Source organism: Portunus trituberculatus, chromosome 46 (genome assembly GCF_017591435.1).
Source record: "Portunus trituberculatus isolate SZX2019 chromosome 46, ASM1759143v1, whole genome shotgun sequence".
In the NCBI taxonomy this organism is placed as follows: Eukaryota; Metazoa; Arthropoda; class Malacostraca; order Decapoda; family Portunidae; genus Portunus; species Portunus trituberculatus.
The window spans coordinates 22,336,054-22,350,956 of record NC_059300.1 but is presented as its reverse complement, the minus strand read 5'-3'; the positions used below and the strand labels follow the sequence as shown (position 1 = coordinate 22,350,956).

General features: G+C 46.0%; 1 protein-coding gene across 5 annotated transcripts in view; it reads right to left on the bottom strand.

The window, feature by feature from the left end:
* Positions 1 to 5,644, bottom strand: part of LOC123519936 (histone-lysine N-methyltransferase PRDM9-like) — a 105,828-nt gene extending 100,184 nt beyond the window's left edge. For 2 of the 5 annotated variants that reach the window (XM_045281653.1, XM_045281655.1), the window contains exon 1: positions 5,483 to 5,632. The gene's annotated coding sequence lies outside the window, so the exon portion shown is untranslated. Of the gene's footprint in view, positions 1 to 5,482 lie in introns of all 5 variants that reach the window. The other 3 variants (XM_045281656.1, XM_045281654.1, XM_045281657.1) reach the window with 3 other exon arrangements.
* Positions 5,645 to 14,903: the final 9,259 nt, after the last annotated feature.

Genomic DNA, 14,903 nt, shown 5'->3' with positions numbered 1-14,903 from the left:
CTCTATCACTTCTGACGGATACAGACAACAGTTCCGAAAATATGTGAAACCAGACTCTCACACCTATGTTGAATTTACTTGTGAGAAACTAAGACAATTTAAGAAATGGTTAGCCGCCCTTAACATTACCACCTTTTCGGAGTTGCTCAATCTAATGGTCCTGGAAGAATGGAAGAACAAGTTACCCTTTAATATTCTGAGGCATGTGGAAGAACGGGGAGTGATCTTATGTCTGCCGCTAAAGTGGCTGATGCGTTTGCTTTGTTGATGGGATCCCTGGGTAGTAGAGGTCATGGTTCACCATCTAATGTTAGGTCCTCCTTTGGGGAAGGTTTTGGGGGCATGGGTGGTAAGCCGACCAGATTCTCGCCAAATGCATATAATTCCCACTGGTGTACATACTGTAAGAAACCAGGTCACACGATCCAAAAATGTAGACACCCAAATTGCAAGGCCTCTCAATGTCAACCTTCTTTTGTGGCCCCTAAACCTAACACCTTTGAGAACAAGAAACCAGTGGCCCTAGCTAACCCTGTCAACTCTCCTCTAGAACTTTATGACTCGTACATGTATCAAGGTAAAGTGTCCCTGACTGATGGTAAATACAAGGCAATAAATGTCAAGGTTCTGCGTGATACAGGTGCTGCCCAATCCATCTTAACCCCTACAATACGGTGACGCCTATGTAGGCATCATGAAGCCCCAGTAGCATATACGGTGACGCCTATGTAGGCGTCATATTTATTTTCTGAGCTTTCTTCAGTTCAGTTGTCCCGTATAGTGTGTTGGATACCAACTACACACGCTGTATGCTGTCTTTGAAATCCTAGTGCTTCTCCCACCATCCTTGTCTCCACCAATCACTAAAGATAAGCTACATGCGTACTGCCTTGTGTCTGAAATTACCCAATGGCATAGAGCCATAGACTGTTCCTATCTCTCTCTCTCTCTCTCTCTCTCTCTCTCTCTCTCTCTCTCTCTCTCTCTCTCTCTCTCCATTCCTCCCTCCCCATCTCCCTTTCCTCCTCCCCATCTCCTTCCTCCCTCCCCATCTCCTTCCCTCCATCACCCTCTCCTCTCGAAGATAAGTTACATGCGTCCCGCCTTGTAACATTCGTGGCACACACACACACACACACACACACACACACACACACACACACACACACACAAATACAAAAACAACAGATTTTCCAATCTCTCTCTCTCTCTCTCTCTCTCTCTCTCTCTCTCTCTCTCTCTCTCTCTCTCTCTCTCTCCCTTTGTTTCCCTCTCCTTCCCTCCTCCCCTCTTCCTCTCGAAGATAAGCTACATGCATCCGCTTGTGTCTAAAATATTAGCAAATGTCTCTCTCTCTCTCTCTCTTTCTCCGAGAGAAGCTCTCCACTCCTCTTGGCGATATAGTGACTAAAAGTAGCAGCATAATACACAAAGGCGACAAGTATGACAAGCTTGCACGAGTTTCCAGCTCAGGGCGTGCACTACCACCCGTATATCATACAGGCGGGCTTTTTTAACATCCGGCGCGAAGGGTTTAAGGGAAGATGTCATCCCTAATATCAGACAGGCTTTCACTAGGGAGAAAGTGATCCTTACAGGTCTCGAATCACAGCTCTCCTATCCCTTGGCTAAAATTAGCTTACAGTGCCCTTTCATTTCAGGAGAGGTTGAGGTAGCCATTAAACCTGGTGAACTGCCAGTACTGGGGGTACATCTTGTACTAGGTAACGATCTTGCGGGTAACTTGGTTGTTCCTAACTTAATTGTTCTTGATTCCCCCCCTTAACAGAAAGTCCCACTAAGACCCTGGACGAAACATCCCCTCACTTCTTCCCAGTGTGTGCAGTCACCAGGTTTCAGTCCAAGTCCCCTGCCCTTTCACCACCTCCTCCCCCAATGACTGCCTCTACTGACAACTTGTACAATAACATCATTTCAAAGGAGAATTTGATTAATGCTCAGGAACAGGAGTCCTGATGGGTGCCTACAGATCTCCTGAACTGAAACAACTAGACACCTGGTCAGAAATACATCAAGTTGTCATCCCCTTGTCTGTAAGACCAGCCATTATAGAACTAGCTCATGATGGATTGTCAGGTCATCTAGGCATCCAAAAAACCTACAAGAAGGCTCTTCAACATTTTTTGGGCCAGGAATGAAAAAGGATGTGTCACACTATGTAAAAACATGTCATATATGTCAAATTGTGGGTAAGCCTAATGAACGCCTTGTGCCAGCTCCTCTGACGCCTATTCCAGTTGAGACGGAGCCCTTCGAAAAGATCATTCTGGACTGCATAGGGCCCTTACCCAAAACCAAATGAGGGAATCAGTATTCAGAGTACCAGGTACCCTGAAGCATTCCCTCTTCAGAACATCACATCAAAGACCATTGTAAAACATCTAATACATTTTTTCACCTCGGTAGGAATTCCAAAACAAATTCAGTCTGACAAGGGTAGCAATTTCACTAGCAGTTTTTTCCAACAGATAGTGAATGATCTAAACATCGACCATGTAACCTCCTTGGCTTACCACCCCCAATCCCAAGGCTGTCTGGAGCGGTTTCACCAAACATTGAAATCCATGATGAAGAAATATTGCTTGGAGCATCAAGGAGACTGGGATGAAAGTATCTTTTTTCTTCTCTTTGCTTTAAGAGAATCTCCTCAAGATTCTTTAGGTTACTCCCCTTTTGAATTACTCTATGGTAGACAGATCAGGGGGCCTCTCAAAACATTAAAGGATCAATGGTTTACTCAAAATACTCCTTCAAGCCCCAGTGTGTCTGACTACATCAGTAACCTTAAGAATAAAATCAGTGAAGTCAGATCTTTTGCTAAATCAAACTTCCTCAAATCTCAAACTAAAATGCAACAAAATTCTCTTCCCAAATCTGTCATGAGAAGTTTCAAACCAGGAGACAAGGTTTTACATTTTCTCCCCACTCCAGGCAATGCTCTTCACAGTAAGTTCATGGGACCTTATGTTGTGGCTCAAAAATTAAGTCCATTAAACTATGTGGTCCACACTCCTGACCGTCGTAAGGATTCCCAACTAGTTCATATTAACCTAATGAAACTTTACCACTCCAGAAAACCAGACGACGACTTGTCTCGCACTATACCTGTATGTCTGATAGGGAAGAAGTCTGGTCTTGTGCCCCCCGAGGAAGAGTCTGACATCGAATTCCTCTTCTCATCACCTAAAGGACATCCCTCAAACAGCCAAATCATGTCCAACATTGATGAGGTTTTTCTTTCCTTAACACCTTCACAACAGTCTGATCTTAAAAAGTTATTGCTAGACTTTTCAGAAATATATATATATATATATATATATATATATATATATATATATATATATATATATATATATATATATATATATATATATATATTTACACTACCAGACAAAAATATGCGACCATGTGGGTATGTGAAAACGTATTTATGACGAAAAAAGAATGGTGTTTATGAGGCTGAAGTAAAATTGGACAAAAATTTCTGACCATTCTGTGACGTCATGAAATCTTTCCTGCTCACTCAAAGCCAAACACAGAGTCAACTCTCAGCCGGTCTTTGGCAGTAGTAGAGTGATGTACTCTGAGCTGTCCTGTTCTGTGACAGGCCTTTAGATTTACATGATTTGGGTGGTTAGTAGCCCTTTATTTGCAAAACTATGTCAAAATTTAAGGATTTAATGACTCAGTTGATTAGTCTAGAGAAAGGAGGCCATATAATTGCCAAAATTTTCAACGACTGGCGTGGGGCGAACAAGTGTGAAGAAGTATTTATGCAAATTTCGTGAAGGAAGAAGTGATCAAATACCACAGAAGGAAATGTCGCTCTGGCAACACATAAGATCTCAAATCATGCTAGAAACATACTGAAATGAACAGTACTTTGAGTCAACAGCTTCAAATACACCATGTCTATAGCATGATTTGAGATCTTGTGTGGTTTACCAAGCGAAGTTTCTTTTGTAGTATTTGATCACTTTTTCCTTCACGAAATTTGCATATGTACCTCTTCACACTCGTTCATCCACACCATTCAAATTGCATATTTTGGTAATTGTATGGCCCCCTTTCTTTAGACCAATGATCTGACTAATTGTCTCACTCATTAAATCCCTAGATTTCAACATAGTGTGGTAAGTACAGCACTACTAACCACCCAAGTCATGTAAATCCAAAGGCCTGTCACACATTAGATCATAACACAGAACCTCACTCCACTACTGCCACATCTAGACTGGAGTTGACTTTGTGTTTGGCCTTATGTGAGAAAGATTCGACGTCATCATAGAATGGTCACAAATCTTTATCTAATTTTACTTCACTCTCATAAATACCATTATTTTTTCACCATAATCACACAACCATGTACCCACATGGTCACATATTTTTGTCAACTACTATATATGACAGTTGCCCCTTTTCTGTTTCCTCCTACTTTCTTGATCCTCATTTTCGTTCCAAAAGTGGATGTTGAGTCTATGAGCACAACAACTTACTTGACTTGCTCTTGTACCCACGCTCTTGGATCTTCCAAGTTTTCCACCATCTCACTTTGTCTCAATAGTCACTCTCTAAACTTATCTGAGCTGTCTATCTCTCCCCTAACTATAGTAAATTCATTGACTATTTAACTTCTAAAGTGGAGCACATTCTGTCCCTCTATCGTTTTGTGGAGATCTCCATCCCAGGAGATTTCAATGTTCACCACCGGCTTTGGCTTTCCTCTCCCTTCACTGTCTCTCCTGGTAAATTAGCCTTCAACAGTGGTTTTCCTCATAATTCTGTACTGTGTAGGTGCCTCCCAAAAACTGAATCCATAATGATGAAACTTGTTGCCCTGCTCACAACTAAATAGTTATGCATGTGTTCGGGTGTTGGTGAGCATGCAGCCACTGTGACATAGTGCAACGTGACAACGGAGGTCCTTGGAAGGGTCTGTGAGGGGCACAGCTCCCCACTGCAGGGAGACATTTAGGTTAGGGTACAGATTCTCTGGGGAGTCTGGGGGGCACAGCCTCCTAGCTAGTCAGTGGGGGCACAGCCCCCTCCAAGCTAGATATTTAGATTAGGTTTGGTTAAGGTAAAGACCCTTGGGAGGGTTTGGGGGGCACAGCCCCCAGATAATTTATGTGGGACGTCTGGGGGGGCACAACCTCCCTGTTCGAAGACATTTAGGTTAGGTTTGGCTAGATTAGGGTAATGACCCTAGGGAGTGTCTGGGGAACAGTCCCCCTGCTAGTTTAAGTTAAAGGGGTCCTTAGACTTCTTCAGTGGGTAAATTTTGCTAAATTTGTCTCCTCCCACCAAAATCCCCGATTCCCACGTGCCCCCAAGTTTGCTGAGGGGGGATATACTTAAGGAGGTGCTATTAGTAAGATTTATCATGCTTTCCCCACCAGCAGAGTGGGATAGGGAAAGGAAAAATATAGTATATATATACTGTGTTGAACTACAATCTTACCTATATATTACTACATACTTGATAAAGGTTTATACAGTATTGACACGCAGAGCAAACTCCCCACCACACAAACAGCGGGCACCTGTCCTCAATCTCCTGTCTGTTGTTTACATCGCGGCGTTAAGTTCGGCATCCCGCTACTACGGCCCGGCAGGCAGCCTCACTGCCTCAGCAGAAGAGAAGCTTTCGATCCAGGACAAGTTTGGCGACCCTTCAACACAAGAATATAGATAAGGGAAACTGCATGATAACTTCAGGCTAACATGTGATCATTTTTGTAAAGAACAAGTCTTTCTATTTTTGCATACCATTGTGCAGTATGTGTAAATCTTAGGTACAACACCTATATGATCTGAAGACCCCAGAGCTGCCAGGTCCAAGGTATATAGTTACTTTGTTTTAGAGTAATCTGAACATTATCAGGGTAACATTATTTCATTCCACGGTAATATTATTTCTTCACCGTACATATTATGGTCATGTTTCTTGCATGTACATACATCTAAATGATCTTTAATAAATAGATTTTAAACAAACGGTAATTTTAAAGCACATATGGTAATGTAAGGGTGTATTTATGGTAAAGTTCGCAACTCGACCTGGCAGCATTATGGAGACCTAGTATTCCTAGCTAATGCTGGAGTCACACTACAGCTTTTTTTTTTTTTTATTACTACGACGCTCCCGACGGTCGTACAGGCCACAGTTTTCTGCGATTGCATACGACTGTCGTAACGATTGGGAGCATTTCAGTGGAAGAAGGACATGCCAAACGAAGGACGTCCGACATCGGATCCTTGACGTATGATCGACGTATATCCCTCGTACGATGACGTACGTCATCGTACGACACCCAAGACGATGACGTACAACGCACCAAAGAAAATGTGAACAACCAGAATTTTCAATTTTTTTTTTTTTTTTTTTTTTTGGCTTGCGACAACGTATGCTACACAAAAGATGTCGAACGATGTCAAACGATGTTGAAATAGACGCATATCTGACAAAAGTGCGATGGCGCCCTGTATTCGCTTGACGATGCAAAGGCAGGCCCAGAATGAGCCCTGGAGGTATATATAGGGGTTTAATTTTAAAGCGCTTTCCCACGTCACATCACCCCACAGCATCGACATCTACACACCTCACCATGAGTCTCCTAAATTACATCCCTGTCCTCGTTGACACGGAGCCGTATCTCGCCAGGGACATCAATCTTGAGGATGGAGTGTACATACCACCGATAAAACTTATTTCGCGTTCTCTCTCTCTCTCTCTCTCTCTCTCTCTCTCTCTCTCTCTAGTGGTGTATATCTTCACCACCTGCAGGTTTACATATTTCGAGTACGTTAACGAAAGCCTTTCCCCACTACCACCAACGCCGCCACTACCACCGGGCACACTCCTTACAGAAATACGCGGCTTGCCAACTTGAGACAAATCTGGAACTCTCTACCTGTGTCTGTATTTCCACCTGCCTATGACTTAAACTCTTTCAAAAGAGGAGTGTCAAGCTACGTTAACTGGACCCTCCTTTTAGATTTTTTGTTTTTCTTTCTCCTACTTTCCTCTGCTCTCTTGTCCTGGTGTTCTCTTGTCCTGGTGTTGCTGCTGGTGCTGGTGGTGCTGCTGTTGCTCCTTCAGTTGCTCCTGCTATCCTTCTTGTGGCACAGGGTATACGTCCACCTCCGTGGGGGTCTGAAGGTGGATGTTCAGTTGTTCATTCCTGGTCTCGGAGGCGCCCTCTCCATACTCATGTCCAATGGGTCGGTAATGTCTAGGGATGTCCCAAAAAGATCTTGCGACAACGATAGGACATCATAGCCACGCATGCCCTTCCTCTGTCCCTTCGTCTTCGGTGGGTAAACTGGGTCAATTTTTTTTTCTTTATATATTACTGGCGACAATGCACGAGCTGTCATACTGGTCACGATGATTCTAGCAACAACGTTTTCGTGCATTACTGCAAACGTATGTTTAGAGACCAGTATTTTGATGATTTTTGACTCGTTTGATGTCGAACGATGTCGTTAGAAGCACGTACGACATCGTATCTCTCTATAACGTCATCGTGCGCCCGATGAAATATGGCTTTGCTTGTCATGACTCTCTTCCCGACAGTCGAATGCAGTGCTCGATTGTCGTAATGTTTCTACGATGTCATGTGACAACAAGGACATCTTACGTGTTAACACCGTATGATATCGTCACGTTAACGTACGACTTGACTTACGACATCTTACATCAGGCCAAAACCCGTTAAAAAGACGTCATTGCTGCCGGCGACAGCCCTCTTACGACCGTCGGGGACGTCGTAGTAAAAAAAAAAAAAATAGCTGTAGTATGATCCCAGCATAACCTACTAGGTTTCCTTGTAAATACAAACATATTTCCATTTGAAAGTTGCAGTCTTTTCTGAGAGATTCATTTGATAACGGTGCTTCTCCAGTGTGTTCACTCTAGATTTTAGAAACTGATCATCTCTGCGGTGACAATCTAGATCGGGCAAAAATCGTTCCAGTCTTATCGTTACTTCATTCTCATCTCAATAACACTCATCCCCAACTGTTCTCAGTCAAATTATATGTTGGAGAAGTAGTCCCGGAAGCCCTATAAGAGGATTAGAAATTTCATCATCGAGCATAGTGACCCTGTGAAGGTGGAGGAAATGAACAGTCCACTCATAGAGTCTCATATGCTGATATGGCATACTAAGGGTAAAGCAAAGAAGAGGATCTAAATTGTCGTACCCAATGATGGACTTACCATTAAGCAACACTAGGCGGTTGCCTAGGGAGGTGAGTTTCTGGGGTCCCCATGAAACTCCTCATACACTTATGGTTAATAGAGGCTTTATTATTTGCACACATTATTTGTGTTTTTTATTAAAATCCATTTGCTAAAATGTCAGCAGAGATCAACAGCCAAGGATTCTATGAGCTAGGATATACAGGTTCAATGAGCGGGATGGAGGAATTGATTAGGAAGCTTAGCTTCTAACAGATGGAGTGCAGGTCGCAGGTAGTAAGAGGGTGAGAGATGGGAGGGTCCATCAGCGGGGGGAGGATGAGTGCCGTAACAAGATTCAAACAGTCAGCGCAAGGCACATCAGCCATCACCCAGCTCCGCCTGGGCCACACCACGCTCAGTGCTCAATTGCACTGCCTACGTCTGTCTTGTGATCCCTTCTGCCTTTGATGTAGGACTACCCCTGAAACCATGGAACATTTCCTGCTTCAATGCCCAGACTTCCACTCTCAACATACTGCACTATGCTCCTGGCTCTCCACCCTGGCCATCACAACACTCGACCTGCCCACCCCCCTGGCGGCCTCAGGCGTCCACCCCTCCTGGCAACCTGCTGTCCTTCGCCTTACTTATGCCTTCTTGAAGAAGACCGGCCAGCTACCATGCCTGTGATACCCACACAGGACTACCCCAGGGCTCATAAGGATCCAAAAGAGGCCACGAAGATCTATGGATCCTTATGAGCGCTGGGGTAGTCCTGTGTGGTTATCACAGGCATGGTAGCTGGCCAGTCTTCCTCAAGAAGGCACAAGTAAGGAGGAGAGCAGGTTGCCAGGAGGGGTGGACGCCTGAGGCCGCCAAGAGGGAGGGTGGGCATGTCCATTGTTATGATGGCCAGGCCAGAGAGCCGGGAGCATAGTGCAGTATGTTGAGAATGGAAGCGTGGGAAATGTTCCATGGCATCAGGGGTACATAGTCCTACACCAAGGGCAGAAGGGGTGACGAGACAGATGTAGGTTGAAGGCGCTCTAGCAGGATTTCTAGTGACTCATGACAGACGTGTTTTTACTGATTAAAGCCATCGTTGTAGGTTTGAGGGAAAGCAGTATTTCCTCTGACAATTTATTTCAGTAGGCTTGACCATAAGAAATGTTTGGACAAAGTTTCTCTTTATTAGTTCTTATAAGTAACATTATTCACTTGTACAAACACTTTCAATACATTATACTAGTTATAAACTCCACATATAATCAATGTGGCACTATGATATTAGGTTAATACTACAAAGAATACAATGTTTACCTTATCGCCCCCTGTGTACGTCTGAATCTCGCGCCCTCTCTCTCGTGAGTGAAGACTCGTGATGCCCTGAGGCAAACCCTGAGGCTATAGGGTAGGCAAACACCCAAATAAAATCGAGGCGAACCTTTATGTGGTATTAAATACTGATACTTAAGTACGCTACATGTGTTTTTATGCATATATAAAAATATTAAACACTTCTTATGATGACAGAGGACTAGCTATACTATAACACGAGTAAACTCTTACAAACTGTTATGTACAGTAACATAGGTGATGCAAGTGAGGAATATGGTGTGGCCCAGGCAGAGGTGGGCAGAAAATGCATATATATATATATATATATATATATATATATATATATATATATATATATATATATATATATATATATATATATATATATATATATATATATATATATATATATATATATATATATATATATATATATATATATATATATATATATATATATATATGTTTTATTTGCCTTATAAGTTCATAATCACGAGAGAATGCAGGGAAAAATAGAAGGTGGGGAGGAAGCATGAGAGAAATCTTAAGTTACTCCTGAAAACGTTTTCTATGAAATTACACGCTTCTGACAGATGGCACCACCGTCGCTGTCCTCCAAACTTTAACCAACACCACAACTTCCTCTCTGTATATTCCTTGTGAACAACCTAGATGACCCCACCGGCCACTCCAGGCAGCCCAGACTGGGGAGGGCAAACAGTGCTGGTCACCACCACTCCAACTCTCTTTGTTGCCTCCCACCGAAAATGGAGGACGCAGGGATGGCTTAACCTAACCCTTCAACATCAAGGGCGGCATTGGAAGGGACCATCGTTTCCGCTCGTCATTGCCACAAGTTCTTCCTCTACGTCCGAGATGCTATGGCCTAGGATGAGCAGCCGTACATCTACAATAGAACAACAGACTCTCACCCTCTCTACCGCCTCAGCAAGCAGGTCGCTTCCCTGACTTGGTCTTCGTGCCATCGGTGTGGCATTGGAAGATGCAGTGTAGCCAAGGACAGCCTAATTCAGCAGGAGGGGCAATATGAAGCCAAAGAGAGCACCATAGCAGGAGGCCAAACACAGCCGGAAGATGCACACCACATCATCCTTGGAGGCCTGAGGGGTATAATTATAAGGAGCAACACCAGCCGTCAAAAGATAGACTTGAGATAGCCTTCTGTTTTGTTACTTCTCTCCTACTCTGCCTGGCGAGATGTAGCCCCAGTCCCAAGGTCTTTTTCCCTTCCTACTCTTGCCTGGTGAGACAGCTCCAGTCCCGCCTCTCTGTTTCTATCTTTCATCCTGGCGCGGTGCTGTCCCAATACCCAGGCCCTTGTCTCCCAGCACCAGATCTGGACTGTGCCCACACTCATCTCTGCCCTCACTCCGCTGCCAGTAGCGCCAGGGAGCGTCACTGAGACACAAGCTTCAGCCACGCCCTGTACCGTGCTCCGGAGCAACCAGCCTCATCATCCTCCCACCAACTAAAGAAAGAGGGCCACCCAAAGCTCCCACACTTACTATGTCACCCTGACGTGGAGCCCAGTGCTGACAGGAGCGAGCAAACCGACCACACCCGGCCAATCATTACCCTGTACTATCGGTGCAGGCCAGCTGTTTGACTCCGGGGACTGTCACCCTGCCCCTACAACCCCGTCCCAGAGTTCTGCACCGACCACGCCAGAGAAGCCGCCTACACCTTGCCAATCGCTGCCCAACATCACTGAGGAGGGAATTTTACTGGGTGTCTGCCCCCTAGTGAATTAGATTGTATATTGCAAATAAAAGGAAGAAAGGATTATACTGTTTCCTTGGCCCTCAGGGGGAGAACCACTTAGCCTCTTAACAAACATTTTGAAACTAGGGCAAGTCTTGCGTCCCATTGACATGACACTCACATCATAGGTAAAGGATATAGAAAAGTGATAGAGGGTGGGGAAGAAGTAGGAAGAGGACAAAACTAGAGAAGACGGAAAGACTAAGCAAAATATTATTTGAAAGCAAAGTATATGATAGCAATGTTTGTGGAGGTTTATTTGACCAACAAACTGGAGTAGTCACACAAGAATACGATAAAAAGATATACAAGCAAAGGCCAAGACTGGATGTCAGGAAATACACATTTTCCTATAAGGTACTATATAAGAATAATACTGTTATGACCCGCTGCTGTTCCCTGTGACACCACACCCAAGGTCCTTACTCACAGCTTCCACAGCCATGATCGTAAACTCACTTACCCTCTGCGGCAGACCAGGACAGCACTCAGGACGGGGTGGCACAGAGATAATACTGGCAAAGGTCAGTGACTAGCGAGGGGGGCGAGGTACACTTACTCACCAGGACTCACTCAGACAGGCAGAAGGCCTTCTTAAGTTTACTTGGGTACAGCACAATACATTACAAGGCAGTGCAAGGTGATACATCGGACAAGAGCGAAGACGAAAACACACAGCGGTGACAAGAACAATGGAGGGAGACCAAGACAAGCTAGCAGAAACAGAAGCACCGGAGGACCAGACTGTCCTCACGCAGGAGAACTGGGGAGAAGCCGAAAGAGTGCCAAGCCGAGAGAGCGGGCGAGCAGAGAGCGAGCAGCAAGCAACCAGGCCAAGAGCAGGACAAGCATCCCGTGGCCTGCTTTTATACAGCCCCTTTCGGCCGCTCTGCACTGATTGGCTCGTCATAAACCAACCCTTGTTGGTTTATCCACCTGCTCGGCCATGCACATCTGGTGCCCACTTCCTGTCTCTCTAAACACCACCACCTCACTCGAACTTCACTACCCCTCTTTTGCGCCGCCGCAACACTGCCCTCCCCTCACGGAAAATAGTCGTCCCAACTATTCATTGTCACTATTACAACACACTCCGCAACATTGTGTTTATTGCCGTCACCCACCACCTCGCTGTTGCTCCTCACCTCATTGTCTGGCGACGAGGGTGTTCCCTACTGACCCCACGTGAAGTATCCTTTCTCCACAACAGTCCACAGGTGATGCGCCGCCGCCTGCTTGTGCCAACGTCCAGCATGTAGGTGACAGCTGTGAGTCGTTGCAGAACGGTGTACGGCCTTCCCACGTTCCCAGTAGTTCTCCAGTTTCTTCGGAGTGGTGCCTCATTTCTTGCTGGGATTGTACCACCAGCCGCGATCTCCCACCACATACTTTGGCGTCACCGTCGGGCAGCTGGTACCAGCGGGTCATAGCTTGCCTTGCAAGACGACGATTGTTCGACACCTGTCGCCACGTAGCCTCCATCTGCTGCTGCAACGTCACTAGCAACTCATGCGCCGTCTGTGGTAGCTCTTTCTCAGGTGTTCGTCTTGTGGCCAGGTCCAGAGGTAGCCTCATCTCTTCTCTCTTGGCCAACGGGACACTGCTATGTGGCTGCTTCATCGGTGGACTGTCTGTCATGTTGGAAGCCTGAACCAGCGATGTGCAGCCAAGGTCTTGTGCATCTCGGCTGAAGACATCCTCGTGCTCCATCAGCCACTTCTCCAACTGCACCACCTGTTCAGGAGTCAGTTTGGTGGAACTATATACCCCTAAGTCCACCACATGTGGAGATAGTGCGGGGCTCGCTTCACCCACGTCTCCGTCCACCTCATGACCGTTGCTGCTCGCCGCTGTCTGGCGTCCACCGGCTCTCACAGTGGCGTCTGCAACCTCACCTTCCCTCACGACTCGGCAGTGCAGCTCCAGCCTCTCGTCCTCGACATCTGAACTCGTCATGGGGCTCTCGACCTGTTCAACAGCGTCCTCCAGGATCAGCGGTAACATTTCCTCACATACCTGCATTTCCATTCTTCTGGAGTCCACACACGCTGCATTCTGAACCATATCAGCCACGAATGCTGGTAGCTTCTCCTCAACGCCACCTACCGTGATCGTCGACATCACGGACCCTCGTGGCGTCGTACAGTGGTCAGTCACGCCACACAGCTGGCGGTCTGATACAGGGAGATCTTGCACTGCCACAACTTCTTCCCTGACGACGGTCTTTGCCACACCAGTGTCCACTACTTAAGGACACAGGCGGCCGTCCACCTCGCTTTCGGCGACTCCAGTGCTGTTGTTGTTTCATTGCCACCAGTTCCTCCTTTACTTCTTGTGATAGGTCCTGCCACGGCCTCTTGCCGCATTCCAAGGTCTTGCCTCCCCGACTGCCACTAGCATATCCTCTCTCATCAGGTTCATTCGCATTACCACCGTGATCATTTCCGGTTTCACAATTTCACTCATATCCTGTTTAATTTCACTTGCCATTTTATCCATTCGCAAACCCCATTGCACTTGTTTCTTGTTTACTTTCACTTATTTCCTGTTTTATTTCACTTATTGCCTGTGCCAATATTCCGGCGAAAAAGATTTCCAGCCATTTCAAACCTGGCTCACTGCCTTCTGGCATCTCACTGCCTCTCACGTCTGAGTCTGCGGCAACCTTGCCAGCCAAACTTTATCCCAAAACTCCTGACACAAATTGTTATGACCAGCCACTGTCCCATGCAACACCACACCCAAGGTCCTTATTCACAACTTCCACAGCCGCGACTGTAACTCACTCTCACCGGCAGACCAGGACAGCAAAAGACGGGGCGGCACCGGCACAGAGATAACACTAGCGAGGGTCCGTGACTAGCAAGGGGAGCGAGGTACACTTACTCACTAGGACTCAGGCAGGACTCACTCAGACAGGCAGGAGATAGGAAACACTTAGCACAGCTTCTTAAGTTTACTTGGGTACAACACAGTACATTACAAGGCAGTGCAAGGTGATACACAGGACAAGAGTGGAGACGGAGAACACAGCAGTGACAAGAGCGATGGAGGGAGACCAAGATAAGCTTGAAGGAACAGAAGCACCAGAGGACCAGACTGTCCTCACGCAGAACTGGGGAGAAGCCGAGAGAGCGCCAGGCCGAGAGAGTGAGCAGCAAGCAACCGGGTCAAGGGCGGGGCAAGCAGGCTGCGGCCCGCTTTTATACAGCCCCTTTCGGCCGCTCTGCACTGATTGGCTTGTCATAAACTAATCACTGTTGGTTTATCCACCTGCTCGGCCATGCACATCCGTGTCCACTTCCTGTCTCTCTCAACACCACCACCTCACTCCAGCTTCACTATCCCCCCCCTTTTGCGCAGCCGCAACAATACGTAAACAATTGGAATAGCCTTCTAGACATTGTGGTTAATGCCAAAACAGTACTGGATTTTGAAAAGAAATTGGATAGGATGTGTAAGTATCAAAAACAAAAATAGGACTATACAGGGTTTATGGACGAGTCGAGCGTAAACCAACTTGAGCGTGCCCAGTCAAATGCACTGGAGACAGGCTGAGCGTCAAAACAATGTA